Source organism: Belonocnema kinseyi, chromosome 5, assembly GCF_010883055.1.
Source record: "Belonocnema kinseyi isolate 2016_QV_RU_SX_M_011 chromosome 5, B_treatae_v1, whole genome shotgun sequence".
Classification (NCBI taxonomy): domain Eukaryota; kingdom Metazoa; phylum Arthropoda; class Insecta; order Hymenoptera; family Cynipidae; genus Belonocnema; species Belonocnema kinseyi.
In genome coordinates this window covers 66,466,734-66,472,349 of record NC_046661.1, presented here as the reverse complement: position 1 = coordinate 66,472,349, position 5,616 = coordinate 66,466,734, and the positions used below count along the sequence as shown (strand labels likewise).

Here is a 5,616-nt window from a genome sequence, read left to right as displayed (position 1 = left end):
GTAAAGCTAATTACGCGGAGTATGGCTACACAATAAAGCGCGACAGTGTGGTTGTCCAATTTAATGAAAATGGTCCAGATTTCCATTTATTTCAAACTATATTGATCTCAGATGATTAATTTAAACTTGTGGTTAAAAAGCTTCACGACTCCTTATTCATATAACACCGTCAAGCGTACTAAGTATGCAGACAGATCGAATCCATTTCAAATCCGACAAGGACTTCAAATCACAGAATCTCTCGAAGGCGATATATGCTGCTTTTTAGAGGAAATGAGGCAACACGTATTTTTAAGATTTCCAAATAGAATTTTTTCTCAAAAGTTATGCGAATTTGAATTTTGTGCATTATTTTTCAACAAACCAGAATTTTGTTCTTTAAACGTCTGTAACTTTCTTCATAACTGAGATATTAATTTTATCTGTGATTTTAATATCGTTCATCGTCTTCTTTCAAAATCCCCCGGCAATTGAAAAAATGTTGAAAATTAACAAAATGGCAGCGGTTTTTCTGAAAAAAATTAAAAATCGATTTTCTCAAAAAAACTACATTTAAATTTCTTTTCAATATGTTTTTGAATTTGTGCTTTTATAATGAAGATATCTTGTAAGTTTGATGCTTGCTGGATAACTTTTGTAGTCAGAAGAATTCTTTTTTTTTATAACCGAATTTTCTACTGTTTTTGGAAACAATGATAGATACGAAAAAATGTTAAGATAAAAGTTTGCGCGTCTAAAAAAGTTCTATGAAAAACGTCTCTTGTTCTTTTTAGATATTTTTCATAGTTCACAAAAAAATTTTAAAACTACATTTTTAGAGGAAAATAATACTCCCGGCCTGAAAAATGGTTTAGCCCGCATGATGCTGCTAAAATGCCTTTCTTTTGTTACTAGAAACATAAAGCAAATATTTAGAAAAATAAAAAAGGTAGGATTTTTAAGAAAATCTTTAGATTACTCTCTTCAAATTTTGAAAATATGAAAAGAGTATAATTTCCTCTAAAAAACAACATATTTCGGCCTCGAGAGATTCTGCGATTTCAAGTTTAGGTCCCTGTCTGAATTCAAATAGATTCGGTCAGCGACGATTGTTATTCATAGGTTATTCTCCCAAAAACCGACGTTGGTTACAGTGTACTTGTAACCACTATTAATAAGATCGCCGATGATTATAAATATATACAAAAGATTTGGATGTAAAGTGCACTTAAAATAAAAAATTTTTTCGGCAAAATGTGATATTTTTAAACCAATTTATTTCTATATGACGAACGGTCGACCACTCCAATATTCCTGATACATACACTAAATGTTCCCATACACGTATTCTTTCAATATTCTTAGATATTCTTGGTATTATTGATATACTTTATAATCTCAAATATTTTTGATATTCCAAAATATCCCGAAATATCCCTAAATATTCACCAATATTCTGACATATTCCTCAATTTCCCTTTAAGCTCTACAAGTTTTTAATGATTCCAGATTATTTTGAATGATTTAAAAAAATTCCAAGAAATTTCAAAAGAGTTTATGTATTATTTTGTAATTACAAAATATTTAAAGTGTTTGAATAGATTTTAATGAATTTCAAAATAATGTAACGGGATTTAAAATTTCTCTTCAATTAAGGGCATGCTCTTCGGTGACCACGAGACCAAACTAATCCCCGGTTATGAGCATTTTTTTTGGTGTTCACTGTGTTCACATGGATTGACATATCGTGTTTAAAATTTGACAAAATAAATAAAAGGCACTAAAGAACGTTTGTATACATCAATATGTTTATAATTTTGAAGAAAGTTTATTCATAAAATGATGAAATTGAATATTACCATTCGTATTACAGCACTTTGCAGATCATTTTTTGTTTGATGCATTTTAGATTTTTTGATTCGCTCATGTTGAGCACTCACACCAATTTTATATTAAAGTTTTCTAAACCTGGAAAAAATTAATATAAGCAATAAAATTTGCACATTCGTTGAAAATCGACAAATAAGTATCTGCACCAGTGATCCCAGATCTGAAACGAGACGTGGTCCAATACTATGACACGTCTATGTCCGTGTGGATATGGTAGGAGACGATATAAATGCCTGGGTTGCGCGCGCAACCCATTTCTCCTCTTCTGAATTTGAAAACTCGAAGGTGCACGATTGCTGGTCGGAACACTTCGGCGGTTCTATTTATATCTCTATCTGCTTTGAAATAAAACGAAGACATTGGGATTTTAATATTTCCATATTTCGATGCAGGGCTGGCGATTCTCATGATTTGAATACTTCGCGCGCCACTTTATATGCGTGTATTTTGAGGTTACGTTACTTCAATTATAAAATATAAATTATATAAGTATTAATACTATTATATATATTATTAATGATTATATTATAATTATGTTATATTATAATAGTCTTATTTAAATCTTGATCCGCATACCATTTTTGGTTAAAAAATCATGTATTTTGTTAACAATTTTTCTTTCTTTGTAGAAATTAAATTGCTTTAAGGAAAATTTATACATTTTGATTAAAAAGTTACATTTTTCGGTTGCATTATCAACTGTAAGTATTTTTTGGTTGCAAAGTCGTTTTGTTGTAAATGCAACTATATTGTTAAAAATTAAAATAATAATTTTTGGGCGGAAAATTCGATTATTCACTTAAAGTTGAACTACTTAGTAAAGAAATTAATTTTTTCTTATTAAGGATTCATAATTATAGTTGAAAATTCAACTATTTGCCTTTAAATTAGGTTAAAAAATCAGATTTTTTGTAGATAATACTCTTTTTGACTTTAAAATTAAAGAATTTATTAAAATTCAATTGACCTTTTTAGTAGAAATTTAATCTTTTTGATTGAAAATGTATAATTTTTGGTCAAAAATGCAATTGTTTGGTTAAAATATGAACTGTACATCTTCTTGGGTTTAAAAGTCGATTATTTCACTAAGAGTTGAACTACTTTGTAAAAAAAATACGTTTTTTTTAAACAAGGTTTTATAATTATGGTTGAAAATTTAACTATTTGATTGAAAGTTTAACTCCTTCATTAAAAACTCATATTTTTCGCTTTTTTTCCTTGTTCAATTCAATATTTTATCACAGGTTCTATCTGGAAATTGAACTATTCCATTTTTGGTTAAACTTTATCCTGTAAATTGTTTTAGTTAAAACACTAATTATTTGTTAGAAAATTAATTTATTTGTTTTCGATTATGATTTGAAATATTATTTCAGTCTAAAAAATTTTTATTTTTAACCCATTCAATTTGAAATTTTTTAATTAAAAAAAGAAAGTTTCGCTAATTATCAGCAATATTTGACCGTTCATTTAAAACAATCCATTACAAACAACTGTTAAAAACTATACAAATTTGAACAGAATGGTTCGAAATAGAAAGCCTTGAATTATTAAATTAGTAATGAGGTAAATTAATAATAATTATGGTTAAAAATTTAACTAATTGGTTGAAATTTTAACTCTTTGATTGAAAACTCATATTTGTAGCTGAAAAAATCAACTTTTTGTAGATAATTCGGTTTTTTGACTTTAAAATTAAATAATTTCGTTGAAAATTTATGTACTCTGTTTGAAATTTGTCTTTTTTTGTAGATCATTAATTTTCTTTGTCGAAAATTCATGTTATTGGTTGAGAATATAAGAACTTTATTGAAAATTTATTTTGTCGATTAAAAATTATTTTTTTAATCTGAAAATGTAACTATTCTAATTGATAAAAAATTAATCGTTTTTATCTGGAAATTGAACTATTCAGTTTTTGATTGAAACTTCATCCTGTACACTGAATTAGTTAAAACACCAATTATTTGATAGAAAATTAATTTAATTTGTTAAAAAGTAAACTTTTGGGTTGAAAATTGGTATATTTTGTTAATTAGATTTTCTTCCTAAAATTGAAAAAACCGCAAAATAAAAAAATTTCCTTAAAATCTTCCGGATTCTTTTTTTTAATTTTTAAAATGTTTTCAAATACTCATTTAAAATTTATTTGTCAAAATAAAAAATCATTTTCAATGTTCTTAGCAATCACAACAATTTTTTTATTCGTTTTAAATACTGTACAATTCTCCAAAAGCTTATTTTTTTAAAATCTGCAAAAGTCTAAATCGTGTTTCAAATTATTTGAAATAATTTCAAGTTTTAAATTAATTCTGAATCTTTTTTTAAATTAAAATTGTAGCGCTCAAACTGAAAATTTAGCTCATTACAAATTTAATAATTCAAGGCTTTCTATTTCGAACCATTCTGTCCAAATTTGTATAGTTTTTAACAGTTGGTTGTAATGGATTGTTTTCAATGAACGGTCAAATATTGCTGATAATTAACGAAATTTTCTTTTTTTAATTAAAACATTTCAAATTGAATGGGTTAAAAATAAAAATTTTTTAGATTGAAATAATGTTTCAAGTCATAATCGAAAACAAATAAATTAATTTTCTAACAAATAATTAGTGTTTTAACTAATACAATTTACAGGATAAAGTTTAAACAAAAATGGAATAGTTAAATTTCCATATAGAACCTGTGATAAAATATTGAATTGAACAAAGAAAAAAACGAATTTTCAACAAAATTGTTAAATTTTCAAGGAAAAGGTGAATTTTTGACCAAGAAGATTAATGTTCTATAAAAAAACGATTTTCAAACTTAACCAATATATACGATTAATTTTTAATTAATCCTATAATAGTTACGTTTTCAGATAAAGATAAATAATTTTTAACGGAAAAAATTTATTTTCAACAAAGTTGTTGAATTGTCAACCAATCAGATGAATTTTTGGACCAAGAAAATTAATTATCTACAAAAAAAGACAAATTTTAAACAAAATACATGAATTTTCAACGAAATTATTTAATTTTAAAGTGAAAAAGACGAATTATCTAAAAAAAGTTGAATTTCTTAAGCGAAAAATATGAGTTTTCAATCAAAGGGTTAAACTTTCAAACAAATAGTTAAATTTTCAACCATAATTATAAAACCTTGTTTAAAAAAACGTATTTTTTTACAAAGTAGTTCAACTCTTAGTGAAATAATCGACTTTTAAACCCAAGCAGATGTACAGTTCATATTTTAACCAAACAATTGGATTTTTGACCAAAAATGATACATTTTCAACCAAAAAGATTATTACCTACAAAAAAGCTGAATTTTTAATCTAATTTAAAGGCAAATAGTTGAATTTTTAACTATAATTATGAATCCTCAATAAGAAAAAATTAATTTTTTTACTGAGTAGTTCAACTTTAAGTGAATAATCGAATTTTCCACCCAAAAATTATGATTTTAATTTTTAACAATATAGTTGCATTTACAACGAAACGACTTTGCAACCAAAAAATACTCACAGTTGATAATGCAACCGAAAAATGTAATTTTTAATCAAAATGTATAAATTTTCCATAAAGCAATTTAATTTCTACAAAAAAAGACAAATGGTTAACAAAATACATGATTTTTTAACCAAAAATGGTATAGAGTAATTGTCAGTTTCAAAAATGTATTTTCAACGAAAGAGATGAACATTCAAATAAAAGAAATATAAACTTTAACAAAGTAGTTGAACTTTTGATAGAAAAGAGGACT

The 5,616-nt window shown here is 25.5% G+C and overlaps 1 protein-coding gene across 1 annotated transcript in view; it reads left to right on the top strand.

Moving 5' to 3' along the window:
• The window catches only part of LOC117173297, a 10,226-nt gene that overhangs the window by 719 nt on the left and 3,891 nt on the right, over positions 1 to 5,616 (top strand). The gene's annotated exons all lie outside the window — the stretch shown is intronic.